This window comes from Indicator indicator, chromosome 13, assembly GCF_027791375.1.
Source record: "Indicator indicator isolate 239-I01 chromosome 13, UM_Iind_1.1, whole genome shotgun sequence".
Taxonomy (NCBI): Eukaryota; Metazoa; Chordata; class Aves; order Piciformes; family Indicatoridae; genus Indicator; species Indicator indicator.
The window spans coordinates 4,360,774-4,381,409 of NC_072022.1; positions in this window are offsets into that span (position 1 = coordinate 4,360,774).

Genomic DNA, 20,636 nt, shown 5'->3' on the forward strand with positions numbered 1-20,636 from the left:
CATGCAACCAAGTTAGAAATGGTTATTCCTGCTCTTCATGCAAGTAGGTGACAAAGATGGGTTCATGTGTAGAATATGTTATTGCTGCAGAGATATATTTTGCTTAGATACATTATTTAACTAAATGGGCAAGCAATTGCATTCTGGAAGTGCTGTGAGTGAATAGCTATACTGCATTCACTGCTTCATCTTCAGGTATTGCACATAGTGCAACTTAACTGCAAGACCTTTCAAGCTTGAGAGAACAAAAGCCATTATTTGGAGGCACTGCCAAAGAGAACTGTACAGTCCTAAAATTTTGTAATCATACTTTGAGATCCTCAAGCTTTAGGTGTAAATCTTGGAATTCAGCTCAGAGGCAAATGTCTGTGGCCCTCACACCATGCCTCATCTGAAGTTATTTAGTGCAAGAGACAACACAATGGTGTCAGCAAGATGGCAAGGTTCTCCCTCACAGATAAGAGCAAATGACCATGAATTCTCCTTTTATGCTTTTAATGCTAGGTAATAACAAGCAGTCATGAAATAATCTGAAATAGATCCCACTGAGGGATTTTCCTAGCTCAAAGTCCATGCCCCATGCACACACTTTGTCAGTGCAGCCAATATTTTTAAAGGTCCTGATCTGACTCCAAATGAGTGACCTTTTCAGGGAAGAGCTAGAATGGCAGCAGGGGCCCAGGGCCTGTCTACATGGCCACAGCCAGCAGTAGCTGAAGATTCACTGCTTGGTCTGAGAACTTCAGATCTAAAGGTGTCATTCATTTGATCTTACACTGATCCATGTGTCTTGTAAGGTCTGTAAGGGTTTCCTTAAGAGAACTGAGCTGAAGGGCCAAAATGCTTTTTTTCACATAGGGATTTTTATCCCAGTCGACAGAAAAATACTTCATATTTAAGGGCTTACTAGCTGCCTGCTTTAAAAGGACTTCTGCAACTTTTAAGAGATGTGATTGTTCCCCAGAACTGTTAAAAACAGCCCTGTAGACTACAAAACAAAGTTGTGCATTGCCTAAGGCTAGAGGTAGCCACCACATGTACTTCAGCTGGCTGGAAGATGAAAGACACAGCTCACAGCACCAGTCAGTGCTGTAAAGGGTTGCCCCAAGCTTAACAGAATAGAAAATATAAGAAGAATATAAAGAGAACTAAAATTAGCTGTCAGTAGTATGTGAGGATGATTGCTCAACTGATTATGAAATACCATAACTTCTTAACCTCGTGAGTTGCTTCATAAAGTCTTAATGGGGGGAAAAATTTGTTTTCAGAAAGTTTTGCTGAAGATTTTTGTACAATGTGTGTTAAAAGCCAAAAAAAAACCCCAAAATTACAGGCATCACTGGAGTGAGGCAGTGTATCAAAAAAAACTGCAGGAAATAAGCACTTGGAAGATGATGGGAAATATATTTGAGCCAATTTGGGTTTTATTTACAGCAGTAAATTTAGGGGTTAACTTCAGTCAATACTGGCATTATATAGACTAATTGATTGAAGTTTTCATGTCTGGTTTTCCTGATGCAGGAAGGTAGAAAGAAAATGAATTTTCGTAAATAAAAATAGAAATATGAAATTATTATATAAATTAAAATCCAGGAAAGATTGGCCAGGAAATGCTAGACTTAAATGAGCATTAAAACAGCACCAGCTTGTTCCTGGGGCTCTCATGCTATTTATTGCATAGTTTGCTAATGAAAGGTGCCAGACTCACTCTTCTTACTGTATAACAAGACACCAAGGGGTTCTGGATAGAGTACAGGATGCTACTAGGGTGTCTCCACAGCACAAGCAAAGCCAGATAATGCCATCTGGTAGCCAGGTTTTAGTGAGCAAAGGCAAAAGCTTGGGAAAGGTTATGACAGGCACACCAAAGCTTAATAAAGCAGGGACATTAATCCTTTTTCCTCTGCCTGGTTACCCCAGCAGAAAGTCTGCACCAGCCTGTTCTCTGTAACTGAGTCAATTTACCTTTTTTTTTCTTTCCTGAACATACTTGAATGGCATTTAGGATGCTTTTAGCATCGCCCAAGTAATAAAATAGTAAACAAATTAAAACAAAACAAAACCCTTCTAATATCTCAAACTCTCTTCCCAAGGTACAGTATCTGCTTATAATTAATTTTGTGTAGGCACACTGTACTTTTAAGTAAGAAAAAAATCACAAATAAGTGTGGTCTTCCTCGTGGTCATCTGCTGCAGTTCACTCCTCATGTCTACAGGATTAACAGGAAGTTTTGCCTAAGTCTTTGCACTCTAGCAGGCAAGAAGGTTGGTGGAAGCATGGTAGTACTCGAGATCCCTGCTTCCAGGAGATGTGAATCAAATAGTTTTAATCCTCAGACCTCTTATCGCATCCTTTTCTGAGCCACTTTCATCACCAGAGTGTCTTCATATCATCAAGATCAGGGTGAAGATAGTTTGTGCAATGCTCATCCTACTTTAAGGGCATCATCTTGTGCCTGACATTGGAGGATCAGGACAAGGTTTTCTACCAAAGGAGCTGCAAGAGAGCAAGATCTATTTGATGAAAACAGTACAGAATATTGGCTGCAATAAAGGATCCATTAGCTGTCTTGCTCCAAACTATCCATGCTGACTCTGAGCATATGGTACCAGTACAGCTGTAGAAAGCCCACAGTCCTTTCCTCCTCTGCATTGAAGTCCATCTTGCTTCCCATGCATTGGCCATGTGCCACTTACTAAGCTGCCCCTGTGCTCTCAGCAGCTGCTCGGCACACCCAGGGCAGAGACTAACATGAGCTGAAAGGCATCAACACTCCCCAAAACAGCTCAGCCTCTGGGGATGGAGGGTCATGGTGAGCCAATCTATGTTTTGGGAACAATAAAAACATGTTTTAACTTGCACTGGGAATGAAGGAGAAAAACAACCATGCCATGGGATGAAGAGCTGTTCTGGCCTCTGAACAGGTAAGACACAGCAGTTTTAGATGGAAACCTAAATCCATAGTGGTTGGCTTTTGAAACTGGCTGTGGCCTGAGGCAGGGAGAACTCTGCAAGGAGGAGATACTTGCCTGTTGTTGCCTGCTGCTAGACTACGTCCATCAATGGCTTCTGAAGGAGAACTCAAGGAAACTACATTCTTAAGATCCACCCTTCTGAAGCAGGAACACAGTATACTCAAGAAACACAAACCCTAAACAGAGGCAGCAAGGATCAAACTGTCCTTGCCCTGATGAACTCTTTGGTAGATGTGAGGCATCAAAGCTGTGAGAACATGTAATGGAAAATTTGAGACAGGTCATGAAATGTTCAGTGTAAAGAGGTGGTACCTACCTATGGTAAGCTTATTACCCTCACCCCTGCAACCTGTAGAAGCCTGAACAAATGAATATAAATTATGCACCATATCCACAGAGTAATGGAAAGAGGCAACGGACAAGTGATATACATACTAGGATAGCAATAAATCTTTTAAATATCCCCTCTGACTTGCTGGATAATGTCCTTAGGGAGACTTGTAATTAATGGTAAGACCTGGGCTGAACCCTTCCTAGTTGCATAAAATCATTTTGAACCAGGGCCTGCTTTTTAAAAAAGGAAATGCTGATGCACCTGCCAGAAGTATGTGTCTATGACCTGGGAGTGTGCAGTGGGCAAGGTAAGCCCATCCCAGGGGCTTGGGGTCCAACTGTGGCACAAGCCCAGCGCTGCAAGCTGGCCCTTGCCATGGCCACTCACCCAGAGGGCTCAGAGCACTTGTCAGGGTCCAGAACCTATGCTGTTTTGTGTTCATACATAGCATGTTGGAAATTTCATCAGCCATGCCTGAAATGCTATGTACAGAGGGAAGACAGCAGGAAAAGGTAACTCTGGGATACAAAACACCAATGATTCTGTACAAAGTGTCCCCTTTCAGTCAGTAGCAAGCTAAGGAAATGTCCATGGCCCAGTGCTTAGTCATGCAATCCTCTGGCTATGTGAGCTCAAAGTACTTTTATCTGCATCATTCTGCCAAGCTCACTTGAAGCAAGCAGTAACTTCTTGCAGGTCATGGTTACTGTTGGTTGAGAAGTTACTTGATATAAGAACATCCTCAGTCTTCCTCGTTGTATGTAAAGTTTTACAGACAAATGTGCAAGCAAGGCCAGTTTTGGACTTTGCAACCAGCTTCTCTAGAATGTCATTCATCTTTAGGTTTGCTACCCCAGTTGCCATTGGGGAAGTAAGGCTGAAAACTCAGTTTCAGCTGATCACACACAGCAGTCAGCTGAAGGCTCAGTTGAAGCTCAGTTGTTGAAGGCTGAGAAGTGTGAAGCAGGCTTTTGTTTGAAAAAGCCTAGGCCAGGTTTTAAGAGATGATACCATAGTGTTCTACCTGGAAATAATACAACATTGAACAGAAACAGAGCAGAAACCTCTCTCAGAAAACATACATCATTCAAATACTTCTGACACTTTTATTGATAAACCATAAATATAAATAGGCTTTTCTGGAGCGTCTTAAGGTATTTAACAGGTGCTGACTCAATTGTGTTCCAGGGGAATCGCTCCAAAGCTCAAAGATGTTGAACATAAGAATCATTCTTATCCTGGAAATAACGTGTTGTTTCGGACCAACCTAGCTACCTCCGTAACGGGGAAGAGCTGCTGGACATGCCATGTCAATCTACCAAAAGTCTCTTATTTTCTGCTGGAATAGTGGAGACACTCCTTCAAGGGTAAGTTTCCTTGACAGGTATTTTTTATCCATCTAACATGACATATGCACATCTGCTCAGCTAGGATACTCTTCCTCCACACCATATTTGCATACTCTCTGTGCTAGCTAAGGTTCAAACCCAGAGTGCTTCTGGAGTGGCCTGTTCATCAGTAAGCTCACTTTTGCAGTGCAAACCTCTGCAGATTCAGTTTTTCACAGCTTTCACCTCTCTGTTCTTCTTCTGGGCCTCCCTCCAGCTTGCCTTGTCCTTCTCTGATTGTTTCATCTTAAACAAGCCTGATAGAGCCTTCTGACAATATTGTCCAGTGCCCTGGTCCTGTGCTTCTCTGAAAACACTGAACAGGTATCAGATGGTTGAGGTGCCTTTAGCTCAGCAGAAACTCTGGAGCCCTCTGGGAAATATCTTAGTGAAGCTGAGGTGATGGGTGGAAAAAGGCAACAAGGCTGGGGAGACAAGACATACTTTGGTTATTTTAAAGATATGTACTTGTCTTCATTTACAATGGGACTTTGGGTGGGAAACAAAGCTGGGAGGACAGAGAGAGAGGCTCATTTTTATTATGAAAAAATGCGTTCATTGTGGCTCAAAGCAGGGAGTGATGGTGGGACAGTGTATGATGGAGAAGCCACCTGCAATAGAGGTTGGAAAGGAATAGAAAAAGGGCAACAGGATACTGCATTGTTCATATCTATCAAGTGAAAGCAGACCTGTTTCTTCTCTAATGACTGAACACCAGCTAGCCAGGCAGCCCCGGAGCACCAAGTAACTCAGCTCTCGTCCTGGCAATAGCTCTTACAGCTTGGTTCTAGCACCTTTTATTTAGACTTGTGTGAATAATTTGATTTGGGTAGAATTAAACTTTTCAGTTAACACAAGACAGACATTTGTTTCCACTCAGTCTCCTAAAAAGCAATTTTTTTGCCCTTTCAGACATCAGCTTGCATTGTTTGTTTTTGTTTGAAAGCAAATAGTGGAAATGTTGAAAGGCATGATATACACAAGCAAGAAATTGGAAAAAGTTCTCTTCGTTCTCAGCAAAGAAAAATTCAGGAATGTCCTCATCACTCTCCTGTGTGGAAAGAGAACTCTCTCTGAGCCTTTTCTTTTGGGAGACACTTTTCACCCCCGGGCTATGCGTGATTCTGAGCAGCAGGATACCTAGCCAGGGCTCTCTATTAAAGGACTGACCATGTACTACTGGTGTTAACGCTGATCAGGAGTCAGGTACCCAGTTGCTCCACACATTGCATGAATGTTCAAATGATCTTTTTCTCAATAAAAAGCATTGAGCATCCAAAACAGAACAGCTTCATCAGGCAAGATCTGTTACTGTTAATTAATCCCAAAATATTTGGCAGAGAGAGTTCAGGTAGCAACTCAAAAAGCATTCTTTTAATTAGTAGACTAATTGCTGCTGCTCTGAGGTTTTTGGAGCCTTACTTTACTTTTATTAATGCCCAGAACATAAATGTGGGTCACAAGCACCATGTTACCTGGGTGCTTAGATGCAATCTTGTTGAGATGTGCTGGAAGGGTTCTACCACAAACACCAGGTGATACATTATATAAACTCCAACAGGCCCACTACCCCTTCTGAAATAAAAGAAGCTCCACTGCATCCAATTACTATTCTGGTTTCTTCTTAACCTAAATGATTCAGCCCTGCTCCTCTGGAAGTGCCTCTTGGGCCAGTGACCCTCAAGAGGAAATACAGCAGGATTTGGTTTTGGTTTAAGTCTTGTGGGCAGCTAAAAATGAAAAAGGGCTCATAATTCCCACTGAAGACTTTCTGCTTTCACCTTTGAAGAACCCTGATGTTATCCTAACTGTGTTGTTTAGGTATCTAATACCTTCGAAACAGAAAGGCACATTAAGAAGCAGATGAAAAGTAAAATTTGAGTTGCTGCTCTCTAAATTCCAAGAAACCAAAGAGAGTTTTGGTGAGGGAGGAAAGAGGGAAAGGAAAATGTTAGGGATATACTGATATACTCTACAGAGTTTTTGCTACTCTCCCACTCAAATAAGTTCTCATTGTCTCATGCTTTATGTGAGTTATCATTAACCACAATTTGGCTGCTCTCTTCAGCTTACACTGTGCACACACTGAACAGCCTCTGACAGCCCTCGTAACTTGCCTATGTCTACTGGGATTATTTCAGTGTGAGAAACACTACATAAAAGTCAAACTCTTCTAACACTGTCATGAAAACACAGTAAGCAGATAGATAAAGCCACAATTAATGCACAAAGTCTCACAGACAAAACAGTTTTCTTAGGCACCATGAAATAATGTATTGCTAAATTTTTTTGCTCTTCACACCCAGAGATTGGCCAGGAGGGGCTCCTGAGAAGAGCTTTACAGCAAGCTTCATGAGCTCTGCAGTGAAAAGAGGCTCCTAAGGGACCATGTGTGGAGCAATATAGAGGGTGAGTCAATTAGAAAATCATCCAAGTCATGTGGTGGAGGAAGCTCTGCGGCTGGTGTAGATACTACAGCTTTCCCATAAATAGAAGTGAGGAAATTGTTGCTCTAAAACTTGAATGTGCAGCTAATTTGAGCATGATCTCACAGAGGGCTGTTGCGGAGTTCCCCTTTGTTATTATTTGGTGATTAAGCATAGCTTGTACATCTGAAACTCTTTGTCTATTCAGTCTGCTTTTAGCCTTGCAGCAGCAGCAGCAGATGCCATATCAATTCACAACAGAGGGATTCAAGCAGAGATTTCTCTCTATTTTGGGATTTGCAAAGACTTCCTCAGTCCTCAGAATTCTGCTCATCAATTTCTTGACTGCTATCATAGATCTTGTATTTTGATAAGTCGCTCATTAGCCCAGACAAGCAACACGCAACCTTTGGCAGAGCTCAGGACTCATCTTCTGTATAGCAGAGAGAAAGCAACAAAACATCCGCCCGCTGAAAATTCAGGTCTAATGCATCTACATTTTGCTTTTCACTGCCCAGAAAAAAAGAGCTGATGCTTGAATTTTTAGGCTCTGGGTGACTTTTTTTTTTCAGTTAGGCTTCATTTTACTTAATGAGAGTCACTCTCTTCCAGTGAATAGATAATCATTAATCATACATTGTATCTTCAAACAAAATCCATGGACACTTCTCTTATTCCAAGGCAGGGCCTCCCTCCTCCTCTGAAGTCCCATATTTCACAAAAGATTTTCCACTACGCACACACTAGGCAGTGGCTGGAAATGTGTGTCTCCAAAGACCAGGGACTTAAGAAAACAAATAATAGGGCTGCCACCAGCTGTTTAAGTTAAGAGTGAAGAAACTCGTGAGATTGGTGCTTCCATACACACAAACAAGATAAGCAATAGGCAGGAAAGAATTTTTCCTAGTTATCAAATTATTTGACTTATTTTAAATAAAAAATATAAAAAATTAGTCAAGAAAACACACAGGCAAAAAATATTTTCTAGCATGAATAAATTTGATCTCTGGTGCATAATCTGCAGTAGACGTACAGAAACTGGTAGGAATTTATGAAGTTACTTCAATTTCAATTGTAAGACACGTTTGATGAAGATATGGTTAACTGGGAAAACTAACAGCATCAGTAAAGGCCAGCACTAGAAAGTGATCCCTAACTTATTTCACTGCTGAAAACAACAGCAAAACTGTACAATGCTTTTCTGGAATCTTGACATTACAGCAAACTTATTTTTCTCACATCTATTCGGAGGGAAAACAAAAATAGTATTCTGTAAATGCAAACGAAGTTGCAGGAGACCAATTATTTGCCGTTGCCAGTATTCCCGTTCAGGGTGACAAGTAACATTGATTTAGACACTTTTGGTCTGGGCCACAGCCACATTACCTGTGCCACTTGTAGAATCATGGAATCCTTTTGGTTGGAAAAGACCCTTAAGATTATCACATCCATCAATATCTAACTCTACTGAGTCCAGTGTTAAATCTTGGTATTAATTTATGTAGCTAAATGATCACTGTAGCACCATGATGAGGCTCAGAATGAAATTATATAATGAGTTATCCCCGCAAAAGTGCCAAGAGTGGCTTCTGAAAGTTTCCAAACCAGGTATCAAGTGCTATTTATGTACACACATCACATGCTCCACTTGGAAATTCAAGCCTTGCTAATAAAAATCCTCTTTTACTCTTTTTTTTTTTTTTTTAATCAAACAAAAGTCCTTCTTAGAGTATTGGGGAATTGTTTTCTCACTAGTAAGTACATGACTCCCCCCTTGCCTTCCCAGGACTTTTTCTATGTCTTGGATTTTATGACTGACAAAATGGTGACAGCTGCATCCCTTCTAATTTCTTAAAGGAGTCAGCTAACATTACCTAGAAAGACAAACAGGCAGGGCCAAGGGGAGCTGCGATAGTGCTTGCATGGGTCAGAAAAACACAGTGTAAAGGCTTCCTGAAAACACTCCACTAAAATATAATTACTAAAACAGCTTTGAAAGGAGGGAGTTAAATTACTGTGTATGACTGTGATCACACTCCTAGTTTAAATTAGTCCAGTATAAATTAAATAGGATCTGGGCTCTGCTAATTAACTACCCTACCCATAGGTGATCACACAATGTGCCATGTAAGATCCTTGCAAAAGCAAAACTTACACACCTCAAAAGGACACGTGTGCATATTAAAACCATCTCTGCAGTTTACAAGAACAGCAAAGTCCTTTGGTAGCTAACCAGGAAAATTATCAGGGGGAATGGGGGATGGGGGTGAGGGGAAAGTCTGCATACATTTAGAAGTAATCATTTAGACATTTTCCTTGAATTAATTCATTTTAAAAGAGAACAAAGGGTTTGTCCTGCTGGGTAGCTTTTCAGCAGGGATGCCCTGCCTGCCTTATTTCAGATCTACAACATTATGTGGTTTCAATTAGTGGTAGCACTTGCAAAACTAGTAACACAGACATTTTGGCATGCAACCCGACTCCAAGGCGATGAAGGGTACTTCAGATCTGCTTGGGAATGGGTGGAGGAATACAGTAGATTTGATCATTTGTCATAATGGTGTCACTGCTAAAAATCTCACTGTATTTTTAAAGGCTTGGCTTTTCATTTCTTCTTTGCCTCCACTGTTTGGAATTTGCTTTCCACTTATCTCACATGCCTATTTCCTGTCTCTTTTGCCACCTGGCTACTTACTAGGCCCTTAGGTTTTTTTTCAGGCTTTTAGGGCAGCCAAGTGTCCTAGCTAAACATGCTCAATATACTATAGTACTGAAAATGCTTAATATTTACAGAGTCCTCCTCATCTTCAGAGTCCTCTGCAAACACCAGTTACAATGAGAACAGTCCTGCATTGTCAGGGACTGACTGGTTTTAAAGTTTGGCCATCCCCCTAACATTGTGAAGCAATTACTAAAATATCCTTTTAAGGCAAATGTTAATTCCTTTAACTTTGCAGTCAGCAAAGCTGACTTCTGCTGCTATTCCACATCACTGTAAGTGCCTCTTGTAATACATCCACTGGCAGAAGAAAGATTGAATGTGATTCATGGAAGTTTCCCAGTCCTACTTATCCTAGATGTCTTGATAGGCAGGTGACATTTTGATGAGCAAAATAACAAATGTCACTGCTGTGGTGATAGACACAGACAATGTTCCCAATATCCACTGCAAGAGAAGAGTTTAATACAGGAATGAAAGAGGCAAGCACTTGACAGGATTTGAACATATATAACAATAATATTTTTAGCAATAAAGTCAATATTTTGTCTCACTATCACATCTATCATGGTGCTAAAGTGGTTTTTACCAAGACTTTCCTATATGCTGCTCTAGTGTGGTGATTGTTAACAGACAGAGCATAGTTGAAAGGGGACTGCAGCACAGATACGAAGATTTTTCTCAAGAACTTCCACTCCTGCTCTCCACTAAAGTACTTCAGTCTCTTTCAGTGGTGCTGAAGGTTGGAGATGAACAAGGACCCTCAAGACTGTTACCAAGTATTAGTTTTGCTAACCTAGTGTTGGTAACAGACCTTATACAAAATCTTGCTTTAAAATCACAAATTGGGCATTGTTCATTTTTATATGTGTGATTGTTCTGAAGCTGGAACAGAATTTAGGGGCTGCAAATGGAAACGGAAAGTGTGGAAACTGCTGCTGGTGTCAAACCCCACAGTGCCCATTTGCTGAGTTATTCATGTGCCTAGCTCAACCTTGCTCACACAAGCATTTATTTTTACTCATTCTAGGAAGCTGCAACTTGAAGTAAGGGGCAGACAAGGGAGCACAAAAGTGGGACAAGGTGAGAATATCTGATCCATGTAACAGAAATGGGAACATAAATGAGCAGCTAGGGCACTGTGATCAAACTCACATGCAGTGTAGTTCAGCTGATTTAGAGCTAGAATAACAGATTTGCCCTACACTTCTCCTAAGAAGCACCTTATTTTGTGACAGTCTTTCTTTGGACACGACAGGTAATCCACAGTGATCCACCATCACACAAGAAAGCTTTTCTCAGTTTCATTCAGACTGCCTAACAGCTTTATTGCAATTCCAGGAGTAAAGATGATCACATTCCACTGACTTCAGAGAGCAGGTTTAATGCACTGTGCCATTTGCCACCATCCTGACAGGCCTTTTTTGTGCCTGTGATTAATACATGTATTAATGCTAATAAAACACTTACAGAGTTCCCCAGATGTAGACATAGGTCCTTAATCCTTCCCTGTTCTGCTGGGAATAATCATTTTTATAACATGAGATCACTTGCACCAGTGAAGTGCATTTTAACATCTTTTGTTGTTATCTATAGGAACTCATGATCCTAATAGAATCCCAGCAGAGTGTTTAAACTTTATTTCCTAGGTTAATCAGGTTAAAAGATAGTTAAGTAAGTTTCCCAAAGGAGGACTTCTTTACACTGAAAAAAACCAACCAAACAAACAAGAAAAAAACAAAACACCCCAAACAAACCAGGAAAAAATACACAAAAACCCCACAAACAAACAAAAAACATCCACCCAAATAAATCAACAAAAAAAACTACAAAAGATGCTACCAGAATTGTTTGTCACTAGAAATTTTGCTCATTGAGACAAGAAAGGCAGCAAAGCTAGAAAAGAAAGGGGAGTTTTGTCTTAGAGTGGACAGCATGGCACACACAGGGAAAAAAAGAGAGAAATATTTTCTGAACAAAGAAGTCAAGCCAATCCCCCTCTTTTTTTTTTTTTTTTTTGATCTTTAATCCCATCTCTCCCAAGTAGAATGGCAAAGGAGCCCTTCTCTCTTTCTAATAAATAGCTACCAAAGGCAAGCATTCAAGGCTCCATCCCTTTGATCAGCACAAAGCTGTCAGCTCCTGCCGCTTTTTTTTCTCTCAGCCCTTGTTCCTGGTTAAAAGTGGAAGTAATACCCCCTGAAAGAAATACCCTAGGTGTCCTGCAAATCATCAATCCTGTTTTTCCCCTTGTTTTTCAGTGGCCCACCCTCCTGGCCTGAGCAACCTCTTTACTAAGATCCCTCTTCCTCTTTCCACCCTTTTTTCAGAATACCAGTTTCATTTGATACGCAATTCAGTGTGCCAGTCTGACCTACTGGGACCTTGCTGTCTGAGACTCTACCACTGCACAGACAGGGGAAACCTTCCTTCCAGCAATAAACAGTGTTTACTTCCATACCTTTATCTTTATGTACAGGAATAAAAAAAACACTTCATGGGCACAGCAAAGGGATTATTGAAAATCAGGTTTAGTAATGTATAATTTGAAATAACTTAAAGGAAGCCCAACTCAAATAACACATAAACAAAATCCACATTGTGCTTGTCCAAGTGTCTGAGATCCCATTTTGCTCCAATCTTCAGGCTGCTGCATTTCAGGCGACACCATCGCATCGTGGCAGCAGTTTGCAAATATTGCTGCTTTCAGACAGGTCACTCTGTGCATTTTAAAGCAGGTTCCTTGTTTACTGCTCAGATCATCTGCAATCTGCATTTCTGCTCCTCACAGTGTCAGGACCTGATAGACAGTTTGCAAATATTATGCAAAGGAAATAATACACAAAGGCAAACAATTACAATAGAGCATAGAACATGGGACTGGCTGGTAACGGGGGAGCAGGGCAGAGGCTTTGGTGTTGGAGTGTGTGTACAAAGGGCTGGAGGGGGAGGAAGAGGGTGGAAGGAAAAGTGTCTGGATAAAATGATTATTATTGCTAGACAATGTCATCTCCTCAGTGCCATGTACTGATGTTTAAATACCTTTGCCATTCCCCACCCCAGTGATGGCCACACTGGGTAGAGAGAGATGTTTTTCAGACCTCGGGATGGAGTGAATGCCGCACGTTGTTCTGGCTGCAAAATGTCAAACTGCAGTGGAAAGAAATACAGCATTGCAGTGGTGGTGCGCTGAGGCCCCCGGTAGGAAAGCAGGAGCGATTAAGTGGAAAATTCCTGCAGAGGACGTGTTTCCATTTCTAATGTGAAGAAAGAGGGTGTTGTTTGGGGCTGGCAGGTCTGTGGAAAACACAGAAAACACAGGGAAGATGAGAAAATGACCTCATTGAACTCAGAGAACTTAAGCAAGCAAACAGCTTTAGCCAACACACCACATTCTTGCAGACCTTTTTGCCTAAACAGCAAATTGACCTGTAAGTTATGTAATCACCCACAAGCCCCCATACCTGTGTAAATGTGGGGAGGGAGGTAGGTTTACTTCACTATAGGACAGGGAGATAAGTAGCAAAACCTGCTGCATGCAGGGGACTCCATAGGGGTAAGCTGCCTATCTCACACTTACCCTGCCACCTTCCCACCCCAAATGGAGACCTCACATGAGGCTCAGGTTTAATTGTGCTCTGAATACCAGCAGAATGATGGCACTGGTTGTTTATTATAGCAGGAACTATTTCAGTACGGCATAAATTTTCCATTTCAAAGGATCCTGCATGCCTGCAAGGAAGGGACTAGGTTTTTGTGAGCAAAGGGTGGCCTCTGTAAAACTTGGTGGGGGTTTCATCTTGGGGATGGTTAAAACTGCATTCTTTGAACCTGGCTGGGGGACTCTGGGGAGCATGTTCGGGGGCTGTGCTTCCCCCTGTAGTGGCCCCTGTAGTGTTGACTTGAACTGCTGGAGTTACCGTTTTATAGCAACTGAACAAATGCAGGGGCCAAGCAAAGGTCACGGGGGGTGTTGTAGTTGTTTTTCTACCGCCTGGCAGAGGAGGAAGACGTATGCCAGCAGCCCCAGCATCTGCCTGTGTTGCAAAGTTTGACTCACCATACAAATGCCTGCCTCTGCATATTTCCAATAACTAATTAACAAAACATTGGAGGGAGTTATTAATTGACAGATAAACCATAATTCATTGCTTACAATAATATTACAAGTCAGAAAAGGGCTGTTAACTCATAGTACATCTGCTCTGAAACCTGTTGGATAGGGCTCTCTTTTTCCCTCATTTATACTCTTGTAATCCTGTTGTCTCCCAGTTTCAGATCCTTTTATGCACAACCAAAACCTACTCTGCCATCCAGCATTTTGTATGGACTTTGTCTGTGATAGGCATGTTAGTTTTGAAAGGCATGAAAGTTTGTGCAACCTTAAAGACTGAGGAATGCTTTCAGGAGAAGCATCACTACATGCAGATAAAGTGTTTGATCTTAAAGGTTCGTCTTTAAAGCATGTGCATAGAATAGGCAAGGTTCAAATATTACCAGCAAAGACAGATGATACAAGGAACAAAGTACAGATATAAATTAAAATTTACTGTGAGCTGCTGTTTAGATGGTTTGATCCATTCTGTCATTCACTAGCCATGAAGGCACTGAGGTACAATCCAGAAACGCCCAGCAGCTGTAAGGAGCTGATACATTCAGTGCTTAGCTTCCCTCACCAAAACATTCTAGAGCAAGATAAAGTTAATTAAAGTTGGGTGCTCAGGAAACATCACCTCTTGCAAGGGTTTGAAATGTGATCTGCAGCACCTCTCATACAAGGAGAGGCTGAGAAACCTGGGGGTCTTTAGCCAGGAAAAGAGAAGACTGAGAGGTGATCTTCTCATTGCATACAAATATCTGAAGGGTGGAGGTCATGAGGATGGGGCTGGGCTCTTTTCAGTGGTGGATAGTGATAGGACAAGGGCAGCATATAAAAACTAGAACACTGGAGGTCTCACTTGAACTTAAGGGAAAACTTTGTGACTTTGAGGGTGCTAGAGCACTGGAATGGGCTGCCCAGAGAGGTTGTGGAGTCTTCTTCTCTGAGACTTTCAAAACCAACCTGAGCACATTCCTGAGCAACCGGATCTAGGTGCACCTGCATTAGCAGAGGGGGTGGACTAGATGATCTCTAGAAGTCCCTTCGATCCATACCATTCTGTGATTCTACGATCAAATTGCCTCTTTTTTTTTTTTTTTTCCACCAATTTGGTATCTCCCTGAATAGAAGACAAGGCAAAAAAAATTACAGAAATGTACATTACACAAAATCTATACACATGAGACTTCCACCATTATTTTGCAGGCATACTTTAGGTTTTTTGGACAAAGAATAGGAAAGGTGAGTGCAGATTGGGGCACAGGGGTAAAATGTGCCCAGATTCCCCCACAGCTGTTACGTATTGCTTTGGAAGGCTCCAAATGCCTCTTGACATAGGTATGGAAAAGGTGGTGCTGTAGTAACACAAACAGGAAATAATTCTAATCTGTGCAGCTCTGATCTGGAAACCAATTTGCCAAGAATCCAGCAGTATTTCAGTTTAACCCTAAATCACAGAACGTCTGCATCCTCCGCACAACAGCAGCAAAAGACATTTCAGGAGCTCCACAGAGTTGTGCTACTCCCTTTCTGGGAATGTTTAACGAGGGCAAACGATATAGTGTAGCATTTCTGCACCATGCCATGGATTCTGTTTCTCCTTTCCTTGTGCAGTGTAACTAAGGGGCACTGTAAGGGGCGCATAACTTACACACGAGAGCAGCTTTCTCCTCCATACTCGGACAGGAAATAAAAAGCTCCCCCCCCAAAAAAAAAAAAAAAATCAAGAGAAACCCGAACTTTGTGAATAACAAAAAGAAGTACTGCCAGAACAAAAGAGTTTCCTGCATCTAATAGAAGAGGGAGGCAGGTTTTTTGCTCATCCTTACCTTGTGCTGCAAATGGCAAGAAAAAGAAGGAAGTAAGGAGGAACCCATGTATTGTTAGGGCTCTGGAGTTTCGCACCCATTGCAGGATTAACTCCCCTGAGGAATGCAAGGCTTTGGGTACGCTTTCCCCGTGCTTTTATAAGTTGTCTTTTACACAGTGGACTCAACTGATACCAGTTTCTGTTTTGCATTCAGTTTAAAATATTTTAGATATCTAAAGAGACTTGTAAGAGAGTATTTTAAATAAAAACGTACATATATCTGGTTGATGAAGCACAAAGCTGAGCCAAGCAGACTGCAGACAAGCCATGTTCAGCTCCTGCCAATGCACCTTGGCACAGCCCTACACTTTCAGAAGCGTGCAGAAATGCCTGGTCAAAAACATCTATGCAGGGTGAGTGCTGCTCAGCTACTTTTGACCCAGCTGAATGCTTCCAGCAACACAGGAAAAAAGCATGGTGGTAGACCTGGTCCAGTGTTTGGAAGTGATGGCATGATGGAAGGCCTTGGGAAGGTTTGGATCTTGTCCCTCCCAGCTTCTTGAAAGATCTATGTTGCAGTTGACCTCTACGGATATATATAGTACATATTTTTCTTATAGCAATTGATCTGGTGTTGATGAGCACTTGATTATACTTTGTACAAGCACAATCTGCTCACAAGACCCTAACCACTAAAATGGAAACAAGCCTAAAATTTCCCTGCTCTGCTGAAACAGTCAGTTTCAACAAAACTTCCCTCAGTTTTACACCAGTGAAGATAAATTAAATCACATATGAGGCAAAACAATACAGACACTTGTGTCAACCCACCACAATGCTAAAGATCAACCTCATGATTTCTCTTACCTAAGCCTTAAGGAGAGCTCCTTGGTGATCATTAATTTCTATAATGTATATAACTACAAGGAGTCCGTGACACCAGGGAAAAGCAATATGGAAGGCTTTTAATGTACTTCCATCTCTGAATCTGGTTGTGATTCACATAGTAATGAGTATGATGCTAAACTCACTCCATCCAGCATGGTGGGAATGTTACCTAGTGTCACTAACAAGTATTTAGTCTGATTCAGCCCCGTAAGTCCCCCACCACATAGAAACTAATTGCAAGGATTAAGGCACACGGAGACACTCAAGCTCCACTCCTGTGGGTTTGGGGAGAAACAACACATTTAAACATTCCAGCTACAGTTCCCTTGGCAACATACATAACAACAAGTCAGTAAAACTATGGGTTTCTGTTTTCTTAACCCTTCAGAACATTGACTGAATGAATACTTCCTTGAGGAAACCATTCAGTCAACCAGATATAGTTAAACACTCTTAAATTCAGCAGGCCTTTTCTCCTTACAAAAACAACAGCAGCTGAATTCAATGTCAAACTGATCTCCTCCCCTAGCATTAAAGGGTTTTATCCAAACACTCACATATACCATCAGCAAACCCCCCATGGAAGTCTGTGTGAAAAAAGGCAGTAAAAACTAATCCCAAAACATTAATGCTTCATATCATTGTAAAGTTCCTGCAGATCAGTGGACACAAAGAAAAATACACCAGAAATTCTATAAAGCACCAAAGTGCTCTTAAGAAAGAAAACAATATTAGCATTGGTGTAGGTTATAGACCACAATATTGTTCCTGTCAGTTATAGCAATGATAATATCTATAGCAACATTACAGTGATTTCTCTGGGAATTTGAAATACTTCATAAATATTAACTAATACAACAAAGTAATAAGATCTACACCACCTTTGTGAAATGCATGAGATCTGCCCCCGAGCTCATTCCACTGCCCAAAGAGCTGGAGTTTCTCATTAGGTTAAGCACATCTGCTCTTCAGCAGTGGCTGTTCCTATTGCACAGAAGCTTGGAAGAGGAGTTGCATGTGCAGGGTGGTGGAAATCACATGCACCTCACAAAGACCTGGTGTAGATTTTAATAGACAGAATTAATGAACATGATCCCAAGGCATCAGTTAACACCTAACAGTATTCTGCAGGTTTATTTAAGACAGTTGTCTGTTCCCCCAGAAGTTTAGTTTCATGGAAGCATTAACCATACAAGATCATCAAATGGTGTGTAGTGATTGTCTGATGAGAACTTACCTTGTTCCTCAGCATACAAGAAGTGACCTGATCTAGCTTGTTAGGAGAGCAAGAGCAACCTTCAGTACCTATAATAACCCTGTAACTATCCCTTAACTACCAGTGCACTGAGGCACTTAAAGGAAGAGATTGAAGCTAGAAAACTAAATCAGGGATCAAAAAGTTGTTGTTGCAGTCTAAAGCAACTACAGTTCATAACTCAGCCTTTCCCCCTTTTCTCTTTGTAGACTTAATTATTTTCAATAGGTGCCTGCATGACCTTCCCTTAAATCTTCCACCCTGTGACAGTGAGGCACATGGTCTCATTTTGCAGCTCCAAGGAGATATAAGTACACCTTCAATATTGTTGAAGCCTCTTTAACCTTAAACATCTAAGGCTCCATCACCCCAGCATTGTTCTCCTTTAACAGAGAGTCCTCCTATGTAAAGCTCTGGGAAGAAGCAAAGCCCCTCCACCTCTATCCTCAGCCTCAGCCCCCAACAGTTTTTGAAAGACCATGCAGCATCCTTGCTAATGCATGGTTGCCAGGGCATCTTTGTTCCCTAGCCAACTACTACACTGAGGCTTTACTGGCAGCCATCCAGCCGTGCTTCTTTTAGCAACCTCTGCAGCAGGAAAGAATGTGTTTTCCCAATTTGCCTGAGAAATAAACCAGTTTGTTGCTTGTCTCCTAAAGAACCTAAGTCTGTGAGGAAGCAGTAACTTTTCACAGAGGACAGTAAGACAGGGAGCCTCTCTTCTGCCCATTCTTTAAGCACCAGAATTTAAGTCTTACTGCAGAGACTGGATTTGTACTAACCCAGCTCGTGTGGATCCTAGACACATCGTCATGGCGTTGTGCCCAGCCAGCACAGGCACAGAGTCACACATGGTGACACCTTCCACAATCGGGCCGACAGCTCTCAGTTTTCTCCTGTGCAATGTGCCTGTACTGTCTTGGTTGGTAGGAGAGAGGATGCTTTAGCATGTGCTGCTGTTTCTACACATCCCATTTCACTAAGGATTTTACAGCATCACAGATCCCAGCTAACATTGCTTCTTACGTCAGGTTTTCTTGGGGCAGCTGCATTTAAGATGGCAGGAGTATGATGGCACAAGAGAGTTACAACAGGGCCTTGCTTACCTTTTCAATTAGTGCTGGTAACACCCAGAGATGTAGCAACACTATGGCTGACTCCATGCTGGACTTCTGTCCAACAACTTGAATGGGCTATGGTTACAGAAGCTGACTGCAGGGTACATGGTGCCAGCAGAAGCACAAATCATTGCCATCACAGTAGTACATGGCCAGAGAGAGACCAGGCCAGCATCCAGGCTGAATGAAAAGCCAGAGGGAGGGTCAGAACAAGAGAACAGCTTCACAGGTTGTTATTGTCACGACTTTTCTCAACATTAAAGCCTTCAGAGAGTCACTGCTCTTCAATTTCTCATTGCTAGAAAAATCCATGAGTTGCATTTGCACCCTTAGCTCTGTCTTGTGGCAACTTTATAGTAGCATTCATGCCACAAGTGCTAGATAAAGAAAGGAGGAGGTATCCAGATGGCAATAGGATTTGCTGGGTTAAATATTCCTGCTGTTCCCAAAGAGAACAGGGTTCCACCCCCCCAAGGAAAAGATAATTTGACTGGGAAAAAAATCCATAAGAGGCAGATGCTGACATCACTTCAGCTGTCACTCATACACCTAACGGCTGCTTGTATGTCAGTCCTTTATCTGAGAACTCATCCAACTTAAACTACATGTACCGTGAAACAGGCAAGTGAGGTGAGCAAGGAAAGGTTCCTTTTCAAGCTTCTTAGCTTGAAAAGGCAAGAAATGGAGCACTGTGTTTACGACCAGGAGGGCTGCAAAAATTCCAGCTTCAGAGGCCTTTCAGGTAATTTGTTACAATAGCAGATACACAATTTTGTTAATTTGGCTAGCAGTTTACAGTCAAATCTTGGCACTCCTTTTATCCTTATGTGGTATATTTTATGCTTATGTGGTAGTTTATGCTCTGGCTTTACCTTGGGAGAAGCCAACCAGGCTCTCTGGACAGGGGAATTCAAGACAAATTAAACACCAGCTCACATTTAATGTCTTTCCCTGCAGGATGGGATCACTGTTCTGAGAGTGCAAGCACAGCTACTGAGGAGAGGACAGAAACCAGCCAGGTCTAACTACCAAAGCGCAGAGTGGATTAAAAGGTACGACTGCAAATTTAGTTGGGGAAGCTTTAACATAGCTTGTAACAGATGAGCTAAGCATGATGTGCATTATTAGCACAAAAGCAGAGGTTTTTGCACTCAAGGCTGCCTTAGCTCTCACTTCAACATGCTATGTAACAGACTTGGCTGATCCAAAGGCTATCAGACTAGTGAATGGACTAAGGCACATTGTCAGTGGACTATATTTATAGACAGATATATAAACGCACATGTAAAAACACCTAAGAATTATATATATAAATACATATGTAGTGCTTCTGCTTGATAGTACCCAAACTATTTATGCTCTAGTCTTGCTAGGGGAAAGGACATTGTATTTGTGTTTCGTTAGACCTCCAAAGAAATAGTAAGCACTTCATCTGTGCTATTAAGAAAACACATAAGAGGCCAGAAAAACAATGCAATAGTAAAAGAAAAGATGGCAGATGATTTACAGAGCTACAGCAAACCTTAGCCTGATACCACCCAAGAAGGCCTGATCATCAGTATGCAGACCTCAGTACTTCACTTATAGTTTCAGCATTTCAGACCTAAAAAAATAAAAAGCAAG